The 19,715-nt window shown below is 49.1% G+C and overlaps 1 protein-coding gene and 1 long non-coding RNA gene across 3 annotated transcripts in view; one reads left to right on the plus strand and one right to left on the minus strand.

Moving 5' to 3' along the window:
- Positions 1–19,420, minus strand: part of GRK3 (G protein-coupled receptor kinase 3) — a 184,144-nt gene extending 164,724 nt beyond the window's left edge. For both annotated transcript variants that reach the window (XR_014069073.1, XM_081542945.1), the window contains exons 1-2: positions 18,773–19,420; positions 17,563–17,661 (exon numbers count right to left, since the gene is read on the minus strand). The gene's annotated coding sequence lies outside the window, so the exon portion shown is untranslated. The remainder of the gene's footprint in view (positions 1–17,562; positions 17,662–18,772) is intronic.
- LOC145526683 (uncharacterized) lies at positions 14,216–16,468 on the plus strand. Its single transcript, XR_014069074.1, has 2 exons — positions 14,216–14,962; positions 15,713–16,468. It is a non-coding gene; the product is annotated as an uncharacterized LOC145526683 (long non-coding RNA).
- Positions 19,421–19,715: the final 295 nt, after the last annotated feature.

Here is a 19,715-nt window from a genome sequence, read left to right on the forward strand (position 1 = left end):
ACTCCTTTTTCTTGCCAAATAATATTCCATTGTATGGGTACAACATGCTTCGCTTATCCCTTCATCACCTGATGCATAGTTGGGTTGTTTCCACTTTTCAGACATTGTGAATAACGCTGCTAAGAACATTCCCCTATGAGTTTTTATTTGTTAAAGAGGTGGTGCTGAACCTGAGATATGAATGGGGAAGAAAGAGCCAGTCATGCCCAAAGCTAAGAGATTATTCTTGGCTGAAGGGACAACACAGGCAAAGGTCCAGAAACGGATGGGCTCCTGGATCCTTTGTGTGTATCCCAGGCTTTGAAGGAGTTCAGAAAGCATCTTATGTGAACTACACAAATCCCACTTTCTACATACCTGTGTCTGATCTCCTTCTGAGCTGTGTAAGCTGTGGTTACTCAGTCTGAGGGTCATGGTTGGCTCAGAGAATTCCTCGGACTGGGTAAACCGGGCTGATTCCCCAGGCTCCACAATTTGGGGGGAGTGTAGGGACTGTGGGCGGAGGCAGTTGGCAGCACACCGTGGAGCCTGAGGGACTGGAGTGACAGATCCTGGGCACTGTCACGCCTGCACACAACCACCCCCCACTGCCACACAACCCAGCCCGGTTGCCTGGCAGCAGATCGCGCAGCTCCTGTATCTCCCCGGCCACCAGTGAGATCTTTTCACTGGGTCTTTGCGTTGGTTTTCCCCTCCGCAGTGTTACTGAGCTATGACTGACATGTGATGTCGTATAACCTTAAGGTGCACGACATATTGATTTGACACATTTAAATATTGCAAAATGATGACCGCCACGTGTTAGCGAACACCTCCACCAGGTCACGTAATTGCCATTTCTTTTTTGTGGTGAGAACATTCAGGATCTACCCTCTTAACAAATTTCAAGTATATAACAGAGTCTTATGGACTAAAATCACCATGCCTCTGTTTTCAATCTGGCTTCACCTCGATCAACCCAGCACTAGTTGCAAGGGGCTCAGCTCACGTGGGCTTAGATGTCCCATGAGAGGGTCCAGGGAGGGCAGTACGGGTGGCAGGGGGTGGTCTTATAGGAGGTGCCAAAACAGCTGTGTGTGTGTGCTAAGTCAGTCAGTTGTGTCCGATTCTTTGCGACCTCGTGGACTGTAGCCCACCAGGCTCCTCTGTCCAGGGGATTTCCCAGGCAAGAACACTGGAGAGGGTTGCCAGTGTTGCCCCCACTCTAGGGGATCTTCCTGACACAGGGACTGAACCCTTGTCTCTTATGTCTCCTGCATTGGCAGGCACGTTCTTTACCACAGGAGGATAAATCTGCCCACTTGGCAGTGAAAGAAGATAGGGTATGTAGAAAGATTTGTGCAGTTCACACAAGATGCTTTTTGAATTCCTCCAAAGCCTAACATACACACAAAGGATCCTGGTCTCATTCACACGTCTGCATTCAGGTGGGGTGTTAAGCCACGCAGGAGGGTTCGAGACGGCCCCATTCAATGTCTGGCAGTTGATGCTGTCTAATGGGTCACCTCTGATTTCCTCCATTGACACCTCATCCACTGGGAGGCAAGTCTGCACAGCCTAGTGGTCCCAGTGACCCCAGAGGGTGAGAGGAAGACCTAATCTCAGGGCACACAGCATCACTGGTGCCACATCCTGGTGGTCAAAGCAAGTCACAGATTGAAGAGGGTGGAGAAAAATAAGACTCCACATCCTGAGAACAACAACAAGAGCACACGGCAAAGGAGTGTGGATCCGGGAGACGGGCCCCTTTGGGAGTTATAATTATTTTTATTTTTTAATAATATTTTTTAAATACTTATTTGGCTGCATGCGGGATCTTCCATCTTCATTATGGCATGCGATCTTAGTTGCGGCATGCGGGATCTAGTTCCCTGACTAGGGATCGAACCCAGACCCCCCCACATTGGGACGTGGAGTCTTAGCCACTGGGCCATCAGGGTAATCCCTGGGGGTTATTATTACACTGGTCTTCCCCCAAGGAGTTAACATAACGTGAGATGGATGGCTGGGATGTGGTCCCCTCCCTACCCCTGTGCTCCTCCTGGCCCCACCGAGCTCTCACTTCTGCCGAGCTCTCAGATGCACTCCTGGTGGCATCAGGGCAGCCAGTGAGACCCACATCGCAGCAGGACGTAGCTACGCTGACAGAGCTCGTGAGCGAAGGGAACTGCCCTCCCGGGCTTGGCTCGGGGCCCGGGGCTCAGAGGAAAGGTCACCCGCTCCCGCTGGCAGGAGGGCTGAGTCAAATAGCTGTTAAACCAAACAAACTAATACCCACCTCTGCCGCCGCCTACGCAGGTGTGACCAATTCTTTCCTTGAGAGAGAAAACACTTCTCTTTGTTATTTGGCACTCTGACCTCCACGGCATGGAAACTAAAAATAACACCCACAAGAAGAGTCTTGTACGCTTATTATTCTATTGTTCTTTACACTCCCGGCAACGTGTGCCATGGACACAAGGATGAGGCAGCGAGGACTGGGGACATGAGCCTGTGAGTCAGAGGTCTTCAGAAACTTACCAAGCTTTCTTGTATTCGTTCTAGAAATCCATCCGTTGATACCATTCCATCCACCCACCCATCCGTTCACCCACCTATCTATCCATCCTTCCACCCAACCCATCCATTTACCCATTGATCCATCCATCTATCCACTTACTTATTCATTCATCCATCCACACACCTACCCATCCACCCACCTACCTATCCATCCTTTCATCTACCCACCCACCTATCCATCCATCCATTCACCCACCACCTATCCACACATCCGTCTACCCATCCATCCACCCATCCATCCCTCCATCCATCCACTTACCCACCCTTCCATCCATCCACTCATTCATTCATCTACCCATCCATCCACCCATCCATCCCTCCCTCAATCCATCCACCTACCCACCCATCCCTCCATCCATCCACCTACCCACCCTTCCATCCATCCACTCATTCACTCATCTACCCATCCATTCATCCATCCATCCATTCAATACTATTGAGTGCCTTCTATGGGCCCAAGACCATGCCAAGAATTCACTGGTGAACTCTGTCCTTACAGAGTTCACAGTCCAGAGGGGGATTTAGACAATAACACTGTAAACAAAGCAATGCATAACACACTTGCTCTTTAGGTAGGGACATTATGCTACTGCCCAGGGGATGCAATTTCAACACTTCTATTGGGTCAGAAGAAACACTGCCATAAGCACAGGATGATTACTTTCTAATGTAATTCTCATTACTGCTTTACGAGGTTGTTACTCTTAGCATTCCTGTTTCACAGATGGCAAGCAGAGACACAGAGAGGAAAGTGACTTGCCCAAGGTCACACAGCTGGCAAGTGGCAGAACTGGGATTGGAACCCAAGTGTTTCCCCTGGTCACAGCAGAGCGTCAGGATGGGAGATCTCTGCACCCAGGGCCTTCTGCCCACAACTTTTCCTGAGCCGTGTAGCCACAACAAGGCCAAGGCGCATGGGGTCTCCCTGCACAGTCCCCCAGGGTACCTGCTCTTGGTCTGATGACCCACGACACTGGGACTGGAGTAAACATTAACCTGGCTCGTCTCTGCCAGGCTCCAGCCCGGCCATGACCCCGGCTGGGTTGCTATCCCTGTCACCCAGGGAGTCACAGCCATCAGCTCAGGTCCTCCATGGCCATCAGCACGTGGTCAGTAGCCACAGTCTTTTAGAAAAGACTTTGGGGACATAAACAGAGCTGGCATTTGCAACAAAGGAGGGGTGACCGTTACTGGGGCTCCTCAGAGAATGACTGCCCTCCTGCATTGAGTGTCCACCTGCCACAGGCTGGCTGTGGGATCCTGAGCAAGTCCGGCCTCTCCCTGGACCTCTGCTCCCCACTGCCAAGGGGCTCGGCGCCTGTGGACTCATCCATCCAGATTTTTCTGAAAACTGACCATATGCCAGGTCTCATGTCCCTGGGGAGTAACAGAGCTTGGAGCTGCAATTACGAGAGAAAAAGTCCAAGGTGCCCTTGGAATGCAAAAATGGCCAGCCTGACCTAGATTAAAGGCCAAGGAGGACTCCCTGGGGAAGTGACATTTCAGCTGAGGCTTCAAGGATAAAGAGAAGAAAAGTAAAGAAAGAGAAAAAGGAGATTCTAGGTAGAAGAACCAGCATCTGCAAAGTTCCCAATCTGGGAAAAAGTCATAGACCTGGGAAGCCGCCAGAAGGGCTGGATCTTGGGGTGAGAGAAGTACAGGGCAGGAGAAACACAGGGAGGTTGGGAGGTCTTCGAGACAACACTGGGATTGGCGTCCTTGAGGGGAGATGTGGGGCCGTTAAATTCGGAGTGGGGGCACATATTCATGAAACAGGCTCTGTAGACCCACAGAGGGAGGTCAGGTGGAACACTGGGGCTTCAGAATTAATCTTGACCTATTTCACAATATTGCCAAGAGTCTATTATGTAAGAGAGTATGGGTTAGTGACTAGGAAGACAGGCACTAAGAGCTTTAACTAGAGCCTGGAAATTCTCACTATGGGAGGGCAGGGCTCAGAACTTCATATGAGCAACTGAAATGCTTTTACCATTGGTTTGAGCATCCTACAGACCCTAGGACTCAACCTGCAGTTCGAGCTCTGTCAAATGCAGGCAGCAGAAAACTAGGACCTGAGAAAAGGGAATTTATTGGTATCTGTGTTTGAACAGCCCAGAGGAAGACCTTCAGGTGTGGCTTGATCTAAAGGCTCAAGTGATGTCACCACGATTGTTTCTCTCCCTCCACTTAGCTCTGCTTCCTTGGGTTTGGCTCCATGTGTAGCTCCTTCATCAAAAATGATGTTAGTTCTGCATTCCATTCTTCATCCCCTCCAACAGCATCAGAAAAGATGCTCCAGGCTCTTCTCATAGACCTCAAGTCAAGTAACAAACTCCAATTGGGTGCATAGCTAGACCAGTCAGCAGCCGGGGAGACAGGATGTGCTAACTGACTGAGCTTAGGTCACCTGCTCCACTGCAGCATCCATGGGATGGAGTCATTCAAAGTCCAGAGAATGAGTGTGGGTAAGGGGTGGGGCCTCTGGGGCACATAAAATGGGGAAGTAATAAAGATGGATGAGGAAAACCACCATGTACATCACATGAAGGGGCCCATTATCCCCTCAAGGTGAGAACATTCTGGACCTTCCTGGGAAGTGGAAAAGAGTTGTTTGCAAAATGTGAGACAAGGGTGATTTCACTGCCAAAGGTCCAGGCTAGGTGTCCATCAGGAAGACAAGGGAAAGAGTCGGGGAGAGGTACAGTCACCAGAAATCAGAGAGCTGGGAGAAAGGGGGGAGCTCTTTGCAAGCCCCGAGCTCTGAGTGCACAGACATGCCAAGGACCCCATGAGTTACAGAGGGAGTGACCTGGGCTGACACTGGCCCAGGTTGCAGGGAGGGGGATGCATGCTCCATCCACCTTCCCCCCCTTCACTTATCTGAGTGGGGAGGTTCTCTCCATTGCCTACCAGTGTACAGGGATCTCCTATGGATCTGAACTATCTGAGGGTCTGGGTCTCCCTCTGGGGGTGCTGTGGGCTGATGCAGCAAAGATCCACGAGTGCAAACACCATCCATCACCTACAGGGCAGATGCTACGACATGGTCCCTGGGGATCCAAGGGCTCCCTTCCTAACCATCCAGCCCGAGACTCATGAACCTGGCATTTCCTGAGCAGCAGCTACACCCCCAGACTCCCTCCCACTCTGGGCACCTGCCTTTTCTTAAGTCCCCTCCTTCCCAAACCTCTGTGCTCTCCAGGCGACCAGATGTCCTGGCTGGCTTGCAGCCTTGGTTTATGTCTGCATCCCTGTGTAATTACCGTGGTGCCCCTTTCATTCTCCAAGTGTCCTGGTTTGGATAATAAATTACAGTCACTCCGTACTTCACTCCAAAATCCCTGTGCACGTCCTCTCTCACAACAACCCCGCTGGTCCTGAGAGCTGTCCAAACCTGAATCCAAATTGTCAGCAGCCAAAAAAATCCATTCCTTCCCCACGAGTGCAAAGGAGTCTTAGCGCTGCACAACTGCAGACACCAGCCTCTCCGGGTCTGTTTACATCCAGGCTTGGGAAGGGGATCTTCCTGTCAGGACAGGTAGCCTCATGACTTTTAAAGGTGCAAAGAAAAGAGATTCCACATCAGAACAGTCTCAGTCCCAAGGGGTTTCCTGCCTCCTCCGTCTCCACGTTTCTGTCCCCATTTGTCCCCACAATAAACCCCCTGTTTTAAGGTAACTTGCGTGGGTCTCTTTTTTCCCTGCAACAAAAAAGAGGTGTGCCGAAAATAGGCCAGGGCCTGGGCCTGTGGCCAAATTTGGATGAGAAACTGGGTCAGGCAGGGGAGGGAGCAGCAGGCTGGGATCCTGGAGTGGGGGTGGGGGGGGAGACGGCTCCTGAGGATGGGGCACATCTCTGTGCCAGCCCCCCAGACACATGAGCGACAGCCCTGGTCTTATTTAATTTAAGCCTCTTACTGCCCAAGGAGGCAGGGGAAGTTTACAGGGGAAGAAACCGAGGCTCAGAGAGTCGGGATCTGGGGCTCTCATCTCAGTCTTCTGACTCCAATGTCTGCACTCGGGGCACACGGCCGACTTCCAAACTACGAGAGGGTGGCTGGAGCCTCAGCCATCTGGTGTTTAGAAGTTCGATCTCGCCTGGCCCAAGCTGGGGATCTTTGGCACAAGCATGTCTGCAGTTTCCTCTGCCATTTTTTTTTTTAAGTGAATTTAAGCATGGAGAAATAGATCATGGTTTCAACTGAAATAGGTTTAAGGGAAAGGGGGAAATTTTTAGCTTGCTTCAGGCATGGCTAGATCCAGGGGCTCCCGTGATCTCCTCCCATGTGTCTGGCATGCAATTCTCTCTCTCTCTTCTCCCCTCTGTGTGTTGACCTCTCTTCAGCCCCAAGCCTCATCCCTATGGCTTGCAGTCCAAAAGGGAAAAGTACTCTCTCATCTTCTCTCTCCTCCCCACTACTCCACCCCTCTCTGTTTCTATCTCTGCCTGTCTCTCATCATGGATACAGGAACTCAAAGAAGGATTTGGATTGGCTCTGCTTGAATCACATGTCCACCTCGGGACCAATCACAGGGTCCAAGAGGATGTGGCCATGGTGTTAGGATAGGCCCAGCCCCCTGATAGGCTCTCCCTGGTGGTGAGGAAGGTGGAGGACTATGATTAATAGCTTCCAGGTACCACAAGAAGTGGGGGAGGCATGGGTCAGTCAAGGAAAGGATGCTGGTGGTCAAAACCAATATATCCACCCTTGTTAGAAGAATATGTTACAGGGATAACTAGTTTAAAATTTTTAATGTACTTTTCAATTTTGTTTCTCTGAGTATAGCTTTGGATCTGTACAGCCCTAGGCATCCATTAGTCTGGGGGAGATTAGAAATTTATTTCAGAAAATGAAAAGAGAAAAACAAAACAGAGGTGATATTCAGCTTTTGACATTCAACATGACGTGATTCTACCGACCATAGCCCCGAGGAAGGATTCTCCCAGGTTCCTCATCTTTTGTTACTGCTGTTGTTTAGTCGCTCAGTTGTGTCCAACTCTTTTGCAACCTCATGGACTGTAGCCCGCCAGACTCCTCTCTGCATGGGATTTCCCAGGCAAGAATAGAGGTTGCCTTTTTCTTCTGCAGGAGATCTTCCTGAACCATGGATCAAACCTGTGTCTCCAGCATTGCAGGTGGATTGTTTGCCACTGAGCCACTAGGGAAGTCCTCCTCATCTTTTAGCTTATCAATGATTGTGCCAGATGATTTAGGCCATGGTTTCTTCCCATGGGGTAGAGTGTCTGCTCCACCTACTCAGAACCAGTGGCCAACTCTAAAGAGAGGATGTGATGGGGAAAAAGCAGGAGCACTGCCAGCCCTTTTTCTGACCTCAGGATTGCGGGAGGAAGTACGGGCAAAACGGGAAATTCTGCTCCCTTGAAGCTGCTCTATGACAGATGTCAATAACTGTCATTTTTGAGGGCTTTCTGTCTCCCAAGCACTGTGCAAGAGCTCATCCATTTTGTAAATATCCCTATGAAACAAGCATTTCTATCGATCAGGATTCTTGATTACAAGCAAGGCCTATCAACTCCAATGGGTTTAAAACAAGGGAAGGCATTCAGTGATAACTCAGACATCATAATGGTTCACTTTATGCGCCAACTGGCTAGACTGGGCCACGGGTGCCCAGCTACTTGGTCAAACATTCTTCTGTGTCTGTGAGAGTGACTTTTAGATGAGATTATGGAGATCAGTCCTGGGTGTTCATTGGAAGGACTGATGTTGAAGCTGAAACTCCAATACTTTGGCTACCTCATGTGAAGAGCTGACTCATTTGAAAAGACCCTGATGCTGGGAAAGATTGAGGGCAGGAGGAGAAGGGGATGACAGAGGATGAGACAGGTATCACCGACTCAATGGACATGGGTTTGGGTGGACTCCGGGAGTTGGTGATAGACAGGGAGGCCTGGCCTGCTGCAGTTCATGGGGTCGCAAAGAGTCAGACATGACTGAGCGACTGAACTGTACACATATCTCAGTACACTGGGTAAAGCAGATTGCCCTCCCTGACATGAGTGGCTCTTATCCAATCACCTGAAGGTCTGAACAGAACAAAATGGCTAACCCTCCCATAAGTAAGAGGTGACCTGATTGCCCTGAACTGAGACACTGGTCTTCTGTCTTTGGGATCAAACTAAAGCAGCAGCTCTTCTTGTGTCTCGTGTCTACTGGCTTTTTGGACTAGGACGTACACCATCACCTCTTCTGGTCTCCGGTTTGCTGACGACATATCTTGAGACTGCTCAGCCTCCATAATCATTATGTGCTAATTTCTTATATTAAATTTCTCTATATATCTATAGGTAGATATATCATAAACAATAGGATGTGTATGAGTGTGTATGTGTACCTATTGGTTCTGTTTCTCTAGAGAACTTTGATTAATGTAGACATCTGGGGTAAATTCTGGGTACGCTTCAGGTAGGGCTGGATCCAGGAGCTTAACCAGTATCAGGAGGCTCTTTAATCTCTCCCCAGGCATTAGACAAGATCTCTTCACATGGTACATGTGATGATTGACACTGGTAACCCAGGCTCATGTCCTTCTAAACCTACCACTTTAAGAAAGAAAGAACATTTCTCTACAGCCATCTGATTGACATCACTTGGGTCTTATGTCTACTCCTGAATGGTGGCCAAGGGGATGTGCTGCAGTAGCAGGGCACCAGGATGGACAGAACACCGGGAGGAGGAGAGGAGTCCTACAAAGCAAAGCTGGGCAGACCATGACTACTGGTCAAATAGGCACAGTTATTATGTCCATTTTACAGATGAGGAAGCTGTTTAAGTGACTGGCCTCTTGTAAGACTCAGGGCCAGCAACATCATCACTAGGATTCAAATGCAGGTCTGTCCATGGACTCTCAACCACTGGACCACACTGCCTCTCACCCATCAGTCCATATCATGCAGCCAAAGTCTTCCAACACCCCAACCGTTGTTCAGTGCCCACCTTGTACCTGGTGCACAGTAGGATGTGGTGTGATTATCTTCCTTGCAGCTGGATGGACTCTTCAGTGCTTTGCTTCAGCAGCCCCATCAGCAGCAGACCTTTGTTCGAATTGTTCTCCCTGTTCAGCTTCAAGGAGGGACTGAGTGACAATCTGAGTCTGCCGTGGGGTTGGCATCAGTCCCCCACAGCTGTCCCCATCCTCTGATACATTTTCATTCCCTTTGAGCACAGCCCAATTTGGGCATCTCAAGAACAGATGTTTCTTAACAACCACAGTTTTACCAAGAGTATTTTTGGTCCCTTAATCTTGGTAAATTGTTGGGATTTTGCTGGCTCTCAGGGGAGCAGACAAAACAGCTTCCATCTCCGCCTCACTTGAAATGACAGAAAGAGGCTTCATCATGATTAGGCAACTGCATTCGTTTTCTGTTGCTGCATATTGAATTGCTCCAGAACTTAGAGGCCTCCAATGATAAAAACACGTATTGTCTTGTAGTTTCTGTGGATCAGGGATTCAGGAGTGCCTTAGCTGGGTGGTTCTGATGCAGGGTCTCTCTCGTGAAGTTGCCATTGGGATGTCAGCAGGCTGTAGTCATTGGAAGGCTAGACTGGAGCTGGAAGCCCTGCTCCCAGGAAGACCCACTCCCACAGCTGCTGGCTGGAGTCTTGAGGTCCTCACCACCTGTCTCTCTGCAAGGCTGCTTGAGTGTCCTCACAACATGGCGGCTGGATTCCCCAGAGTGATGATCCTCAAATGAGCAAGGAGGGAGGACTAGCATCCTGGCCTTGGAAGTGACACCTGTCTTGTTCTGTTTGTTAGAAGCAAGTTAGGAGGTCCAACCCATATGCAAGAACTCCCCTTTAAGAAAATTAACACATTTATTTTAGGCTGGGTCTCTGTTGTCACACTCGGGCTCTTCTCTAGTTGCAGAGAGGTAGGGCGTGTGGGCTCCGTAGTTGTGGTACACGGGACTCAGCTGCCCCACAGCATGTGGGAATCTTCCCGGGCCAGGGCTCAAACTCGGGTCCCCTGCATGGGCAGGTGGATTCTAACCACTAGACCACCAGGGAAGTCCAAGGGCTCTACCTTTGGAAAAGAGTATCAAAGAGTGGAAACATTTTTCACCAGCATAGGCACTGTCTAGAGCACAGTACTGGCCCCAGTTCTTTCCCTCCACCTGTGTTCCTGTTCTTCCCCAGGGACCTTGCAGGTCTTTGGTCTTGTGATTTTCTTGGATGAACAGAATGAGGAAGGAGGAACTATGTGCTGGTTCTGAGCCTGGACTCCAGGAGACTTCTCAGGTTCTGCTTCCCTTCTTGTGCTCCTGCCGTGGCCAGGAGATGAAGGTGTCCAAGCCATCCCACTGATCCCAGGAGAGGATGAGACCGTCATGGGTGGAGCAGAACAGACCCCCAGCAGAGCCTAGCCAGGCTCAACCAACTCACATTAGACACCTGGGCTAAATAAACACTGTTCCATGGTACTGAGATCTTGTGGTCGTTTGTTACATAGTATTTCAGTGGCTGCCTGTGCTTAACTGATTTAACTATGTGGGCTTGGGAATCAGCCAGGCTTGGGTTCATATGTCACGGCCACTACTCACCAGGTGTGTGGCCTTGGCCAAATCACTGCACTCTTTGGAGACTCAGTGACCTACCTCATCTAGAAAATGGGATGATAATGCCACCTCCCAAATGTGAGTTTTTGTGATGATTTTAATCGTGCCTTTAAAGTGTTTTCAAATTGTGCTGCTGGAGAAGACTCTTGAGAGTCCCTTGGATAGCACAGAGCCCAAACCAATCAATCCTAAAGGAAATCAACCTTGAATATTCATTGGTAGGACTGATGCTGAAGCTGAAGCTCCAATCTTTTGGACACCTGATGCGAAGAGCCTACTCTTTGGAAAAGACTCTGATGCTGGGAGAGACTGAGGGCAGGAGAAGAGGATGAAAGAGGATGAGATGGATGGATGGCATCACCGACTTCATGGACCTGAGTTTGAGAAAACTTCAGGAGATAGTGAAGGACAAGGAAGCCTGGTGTGCTGAAGTCCATGTGGTCTCAAAGAGTCGGGCGTGACTTAGTGAATGAACAACAATAAAGTGCTTAGAGCAGTGGCTAGCACAGCTGTGACTACTGTTAGCAAAATACTCGGCCTATTGTCCCAACACTCAAGTGCAGCCATGGGTAGGATTTGACTCTCTAGCTCAGACATCCGCTGTAGCTCCCTAGTCCCACGTTCCCCAGTGTGATCTCAAGACTTCCTTCCTCCTCCTCCCATGCTCATCAGTCACTCACCATCACTCTCTTACCCAATGGCCAGGACTAATGCCTGCTGCACATTCTGGACCCAGAATTCCAACCCTGCACCTCCAATGAGCTTCCCTCAACACCAGGCCGCCTCTTTGTCCTTGCTCACTTCTGGTGTGCCTGCCAGCCAGGCCTGAAGCTCCTGGGCCATACAGGAGGTAATGGCACAGGCTCTGGAATCAACCATAATGGGCTCTGAGTTCCAGAGTGAACTCTGGGTGACTCGGAGAAGTGACTACACCTCTCTCTGCTTTATTTCATTTGCAAAGTGGGGATTATCAGGACACTAACCTTATGAGGTGGCTGTGGGGGTTAGATCCTGTCAGATATGTAGAATCATGTCCCTACACCTGGCGTGTTTCAAGTGTAAATACTAGTAGTTAACTTTTCAAATTATGATTTTCTTTGGATATACGCCCTGGAGTGGGATTGCAGGATCAAACGGTAGCTCTATTTTTTTTGTTTTTTAAGGAACCTTCATACTGTTCTCCATAGTGGCTGCACCAATTTACATTCCCACCAACAGTGTAAGAGGGGTCCCTTTTCTCCACACTCTGTCTAGCATTTATTATGCGTAGACTTTTTGTTGATGGCCGTTCTGACTGGTGTGATGTGAAGGATACATGCAGCCCAATGTTCATGGCAGCACTATTCACAATAGCCAAGATGTGGAAGCAACCTAAATGTCTACCAACAGAGGAATGGATAAAGAAGATGTGGTACAGATATGCAATGGAGTGTTACTCAGCCATAAGAAGAATGAAATAATGCCATTTGCAGCAACATGGATGGACCTAGAGATTGTCATACTAAGTGAACTCAGAGAAAGACAAATATCATGTGATATCACTTATCTGTGGAATCTTTAAAAAAAAAAAACCCGATACAAATGAACTTATATACAAATCAGGAACAGAACCACAGACATAAAAAAAAAGAAAAAACTTATGGTTACCAAAGGGAAAGAGTAGGGGAGGGACAAATTAGTAGGAGTTTGGGGGTTAACATATACATACTACTATATATGAAATAGAAAACCAACAAGGACCCATTGTATAGCACAGAGAACTATACTCAATATTTTATAATAATCTACAACAGAAAAATATTCAAAAAAGAACATATACATTTATATATATACACACACACACACATATGAAAGACTGAATCACTTTATGTATAACTGAAACTAACACAACATTGTGAACCAACTATCAGTTCAGTCCAGTCGCTCACTCGTGTCCGACTCTTTGCGACCCCATGAAATCGCAGCACGCCAGGCCTCCCTGTCCATCACCAACTCCTGGAGTCTACCCAAACCCGTGTCCATCGAACTGGTGATGCCATCCAGCCATCTCATCCTCTGTCGTCCCCTTCTCCTCCTGCCCCCAATCCTTCCCAGCATTAGGGTCTTTTCCAATGAGTCAACCCTTCGCATGAGGTGGCCAAAGTATTGGAGTTTCAGCTTCAACATCAGTCCTTCCAATGAACACCCAGGACTGATCTCCTTTAGGATGGACTGGTTGGATCTCCTTGCCGTCCAAGGGACTCTCAAGAGTCTTCTCCAACACCACAGTTCAAAAGCATCAATTCTTCGGCGCTCAGCTTTCTTCACCATCCAACTCTCACATCCATATATGACCACTGGAAAAACCATAGCCTTGACTAGATGGATCTTTGTTGGCAAAGTAATGTCTCTGCTTTTCAATATGCTATCTAGGTTGGTCATAACCTTCAGTTAAAAAAATAGTTAATAATTACCATCCATAACAGTGGCTTCTCTATCTGTAAATGAAGGAGCTAGACTTGTCCTGTGTGCACTTAGGACACTGACATTGGAAGCAGAAGTTGAAGGGCTCCGTTGAGCAGGGGGTGAGGGGAGCCCCCAAGACAGAAGTCCAGGTGCCCCCTTCCACTCCAACAAGCTCTTATCTGTATTGCATATTGAGATGCCTTATACTAGATTATCCAGAAAAGAATTTCATTGCTTTAAAATAAAAAAAAGGAAAGCATTGGATCAGATGGCTTTCCAGGACCTTCTTAGCTTTAGTTTTGGGACTTGGGGTGAAATTCCAAAAGGAGACAACTAAGGATATGAGGGGTCCTGGTGTCAACTGCTCGGTCCGCAGTGACTTCAGGACCAAGACGAAGTCAGGGAGGGCCCAGCCGTGGCACAGCACCCACTCTGCTCTGCCAGAGTACCCACTCTCTGATGGCTTTTCTCCTCTGCGCTCCATTTCCTTTTGTATATTTTAAACCCCACTTCTTGGCTCCCAGCCCCAGGCAGCTAGAGGGAAACAATTTGAGGGGAAATTCCTTTAACTGTGAAGACACAATGCTAACCAGGTCAGCTCTGTAAGATGAAAGCCCAGCGGTGGGAATCAACAGAGGGGTGGCCTTCTGGGGGAGCAGGGGGGGCTTTGACCTCCCCTTCCTTTATGATCTTTTCTGAAGAGCTTGTTTTGATTCTGTGGTTGCCACGATACAGGAGCGTCAGGTGGCGTTTCTGAGAGGCCACATGGAGGACTCTTTGTATCAGTTCCACTGCATGGCAAGAACACAGAGGGTGGGCAAGCTTCAGGTCTAGGCTGGGGGTGAGTGAGGGAAGGGGGAGAGGGGCGTCCAGGGATCTGAGGAGGAGGCAGGAGGGCCCTGGAGATCTACAATAACAGCCACAGGGACCCAATGCAGGGGCGCTGCCTGAAGAACATCCATTCATTCTGACATGATGTGTGATCTACAGAAAGATTCTCTACCTCTCTGAGCCTCAGTCTCCTTGTCTGTCCAAGAGGAAAATAACACATACCCGAACAATCTCACGAGGGTGAGGAAACAGAAGTGATGAAAACAAAAGTGGATCTTTGCTGAGTTGTCTATTATATAGCATGCATCATCTCACGTAATCTTCATGACACCTCGTTTTATGGATGACAAAGGAGAGACCCAGAGAAGTTGAGTGACTTGTCTAAAGTCAAACAGCCTGGAGAAGGAAGCTGTTACATAACTCCATTCACACTTTGTCCTAAGCTCAGTTTACAACAGCATGAAATTTCAAACACTTACGTGACACCACCCTGCTCCAAGAGCTTCACCAACATTAATTATTACATCAGTCCTGACAACACCCCTGTAAGGTAGGTACTGCTATTGTGCCTATTTTTATGAATCAGGAAACAAGGGTTATTTAGGCTCAGTTGCAGTGTTCTTGCTCTCAGCACAAAGAGCCATAGGACCACTCCAAGAGAGGTTAATGCAGCTTAGTTTATAGTAACATCAGATGAGAAGGAACATCCATCGATACCCATCAATACTGGATGGGAGGAGTGACTTGCAGTATGTCTGTACCATGAAACATTCCCTATCTGTTAAGAAGCATGATCTAAATCTACTACATGTTAACATCGTGAATAAGTCTCAGAAGCATGATATTGAGGGGAGAGTTTAAGTTATGAAAGCGTACACTGAATATCATGTTTATGTCAAGTCTGGAAACAAGACTAAGCATAGTTTATGGATAGTCGCATAGGGAATAAAAGTCAAAAAATAAATTAAGATACAAGTGGTTACCTTCAGGCAAAAGTGGGAAAGGGGATGGATTCAGAAGGACACTGCTATACCACACTCTGTGTGTGTGCTCAGTCCCTCAGTCGTGTCCAACTCTCTGCGGTTCCAAGGACCTACATAGTCCATCAGGCTCCTCTGTCCATGGAACTTTCCAGGCAAGACTACTGGGGTGGGTTGACATTTCTTTCTCCAGGGGATCTTCCCCACCCAGAGATTGAACCCATGTCGCCTGCCTTGTAGGCGGACTCTATCGACTGAGCCACCAGGGAAGCCCACTGTACCATATTAATAACATTTTATTTCTTATTTTAAAATGTCAGAAGAAACAAACAAATGTGCTTTGAAAAGTTTAATGGCCCTGGACCACATGCAACACTGCACGTATACGGCAGGATGCCTAAGTGCCCCTCACAAGGAGTGGGCGCACCGATGTTTCACTCCATCCTCTACCCTCACCCCAACAAGGCAGGCAGCTGCCCTCTCTTGTCAGTCCAGTCTCTCCCTGTTTTCCCCAACTTCGTACCAGCCAGAGAAGTGCTCTCTACTGCCAATGGAGGACCAAGTCAATCCCTTGCTCAGAGCCCCTCAGGGCCCTCCAGGGCCATCTAGGGAATGTCTGAAGGGCTGCTTCCAAAAGGTTGAAAGATGGTCACTCCCTCCTTCCCCTTCATCATTTCCTCTTGTCACGGTTGTGTGTCTGTTCACAACTCACTTATAAAATCGAAGGTAAACTTCAGCCCTTTTCATTCAAAACCAGATCACAGTCACCTTTTGTTTGGATAAAACAAAAGGACGCAATGGTCCTGTCCTCTCATTTAGCCCTCAGATTTCCCTCTGTTTCATCTGCACCTCTTGCCCTCCCTACTCTCCTCCCCACAAGGCTTCAAGACCAAAAGACCGCAGGCAGAAAATACATCCCAAATTCCTTCCACTGCCTCTTCTCAGAAGCACCAGAAAGACGCAAGAAGGTTGAGCTGCCTGTGTGTGTGTGTGCGTGCACGCACACGCGTGCACACACAGGCACAGGTGCCCACACATGGTACAAAGAAAAAAATAAAACTCTAAATTTCTTTTCCTGTTTATGACTCCATATCTGTTTTTAATAGAGTTGCTATGTACAATAGATGTCAAATATACATCTAATATATATGTACATGTTAAATGCCAAGACATTTTTGCATATGCATTTTAGACACCCAAGGCTCTCTGCTTGCCAGTAACAAAGCCCCTGCCTCCAGACCTCAGTTTTCCCATCTGTGAAGTGGCAGACTTGCCCACCCACTTGCAGCTCTGACAGTTTATCTGAATCTATCTCATACATGGCATGGAGAAAATACCTACTGTGCGTAGTTTGTCCTAATTGCTGCCCTCCCTGTCTGCACCCTGGCCTATGACCCCATCCACTACCATCTTTAAAAATATACTTACCCATCCCCCAGGATAAGTATCCCTAGTTCTAGGATTCCCAGTTCTCAGCGTGGGGTGTCTGCACCCCCAGGAGATACTTGGCTGTTTGGAGTTACAACTCGAGGGTGTTACTGACATCTACTGGACAGAGGCAAGCAATGCAGCTAAACAACTTGTAATGCACAGGACAGTCCCATCCTCAGTCGCTCAGACTTGTCCAACTCCTTGTGGGCCCCCAGACTCTGGCCCATTGCGCTCCTCTGTCAATGGAATTTTCCAGGCAAGAATACCAGAATGGGGTGCCATTTCCTACTCCAAGAGATCTTCCCGACCCAGGGATCGAACCTGCATCTCCTGCATTGGCAGGCAGATTCATTACCACTGAGCCACCTGGGAAGCCCCCAGTCGGTCCCGGGACCCACATCAGGAGAGCTGAGGTTCTGAGGCCTGCCCTAGACTGTAGGTAATAGTTGGGAATATTTTGCTTCATACTCTCTACACCAGGGGGTCCCCAACCTCCAGGGTCTAGTCCCTGATGACCTGAGGTGGAGCTGATGTAACCATAACACAAATAAAGCACAATAAATGTACTGCACTTGAATCATCCTGAAACCATTCCCCCCTCCCCTAGTCAATGGAAAAATTGCATTCCATGAAACCAGTCCCTGGTGTCAGAAAGATTAGGGACTGTTGCTATAGATCGAGATGGCTGGGATGACATCAGAGGAGGAGGGAGAATTGAAAGTTTAAAAGAGACAAATACCTTTGTTCCTGAGCATGTAGGCACTGGGCTCTAGACTCTTCGTTTCCAAGGACCTGTCAGGCACTGGGCTGTGGACTGTTCGCTTCGGAGGACCTGTTGCTGAACAAGTCACAAACATTCTATTTTCAGATAAGAACGTCAGCTCAATCAGTTAAGGCCACACAGCTGTGAAGAGGCAGGGCTCACATTCCACCCTCTGATACGTTCCAGAGTCTGTGCTCTGGAAGGACTCATGGCGGATGGTCACTACTTCAAGGAGGAGGGGAAGGAGGGATCCATACCAGCTCAGGGAGCAAGACAAGCTTTGCACCTTGCTGCCTGATCTTTCTTAGAATGCCAGTCTTGACCTGGGCATGACCAGCTCTAAGGAGGTTGTCCTCTCAGCCACCCCTGATCTCTTGGTTGGACCACCCATTCATTCCTTCCCTCCTTCCTTCATGCATTCAGCATCTATCAAGCCTCAACTGTGTGCAGGCTCCTGAATACATAGAATGCAAATCAGACCTCGTCCCTGCTCTTAGGGAGACTTCAGTCTAGGATGGAATGGAAATGAAGGAATCAAAGAAATGTACAGCCACATCGTGCTTAGGCCTTCGGAAGACAGATGAGGGACTTCCCCAGCAGCACAGTGAATAAGAATCTGCCTGCCAAAGCAGGGGACATGGGTTCACTCCCTGGTCTGGGAAGATCCCACACGCCATGGAGCAACTAAGCATGTGAGCCACAGCTACCGAAGCCCACACTCGAGAGCCTGGGCTCCGCGACGAGAGAAGCCACTGCAGTAAGAAGCTCGCACCCCATAACAAAAAGTGATCCCTGCTCATCACAAGGAGAGAAAGCCCACACATAGCAACAAAGACCCAGCGCAGCCAAAAATAAAAATAGATTTTTTTTAATTAAAAAAAAAAAAACCAGACTAGCTCTCAAAGGTCTTATGAGTCATGATTAGGGTCCTTATCCTGAGGGTGACAGGGAGCCACAGCAGGTTTAAGCAGGAGAGTGTCACTACTGGGTCTGCATTTTTGAGTGGATTCCCTCTGCTGTGTGGAGAAGAGGCTGATGGGGCAGAAGGAATGCAGAGGGACCTGCGAGGAGGCTGTTGGGATGCGCTTGGATCAGGGAATTCCTGAGTAGTGGGAGCATTTAACAGAAATTCAAGAGGTCAAAGGGTGATGGAAATTCAGGAGACCAACCCTGGGACATCACATACCTGTTTCGTTTCTAGCATCTCCTCAGGGCAGCTCTGCCAAAGCTTTCTGATGCCCAAGTCCGAAGTCCATCAACTCCCCCCATCCTGACCGGACCAAACGTTTGCTTTCAGGGAGACGCTGCTGCGGCTCTGAGGTGGGCCTCTCCTCCAGCCCAGGTTCCCGGCACGGCCTGTCCAGAGGAGCCGGATGAAACGGCAGCCCAGCCCCGTCGGCCGGCATCAAATGCCCCAGTGAGGAGGAGGCGCGGGAAGGGCTATTTTAGGCTCCTTATTTTTAAAGCCGGGGTCAGGGCGCTCCGCCCCGTAGCATCTCCAGGACTGGAAGCTTCCATGGGCACCCCCTGACCTCCCACCAACCCAACACCAGAGAGAGGTCGGAATGGCTGCAGGGCTGCCCAGTGACCACGGGCAGCAGGAAAAGGGTCCCTCAGAATGGCTGGTTCGGAGCATGGGGGTTCAAAGGCAGCCAGAGTCCTCCGTTCCGACACTAGCTTCTTCACTTTCTCTCAGAGTGGCCTTGGGCAAGTCATTCCCTCTGCGACGCTCAGTTGCTCCTCTGTAAAATAGGAACCACCCAAGGGTTGCTGGTCAGAGTTAGTCACCTGACCTATAACAACCTGTAGCTGCCCTGCATGCTGTGACTGACGGGACATGTTTCCAATCAGAGCTCGCGGGCGGCGGGAAGCCCTGAGGACGATGCTCTGCTGACACCTGGTGGCTGAAAGGGGAAGTGGCTCCTGGAGGGCGGAAAGGAGAAGCCTCGCGGGCTCTGTGGAGACCAGAGGACAAAGGGAGAGGGCCACGCGGAAGGAGGGCGAGGGTGGGGGACACAGGACAGCCCCCTGTGCAGACGGACGAAGGGAGGGAGGAGGATGAAGGGGAAAGATAGGGATTGAATGGGGAGATAGAGATAAAGAGAAAAAACAGAGACGGAGAGACAGAG

The sequence above is a fragment of the Giraffa tippelskirchi genome, chromosome 11, assembly GCF_054371585.1.
Source record: "Giraffa tippelskirchi isolate mGirTip1 chromosome 11, T2T-mGirTip1v1.2.pri, whole genome shotgun sequence".
NCBI lineage: Eukaryota > Metazoa > Chordata > Mammalia > Artiodactyla > Giraffidae > Giraffa > Giraffa tippelskirchi.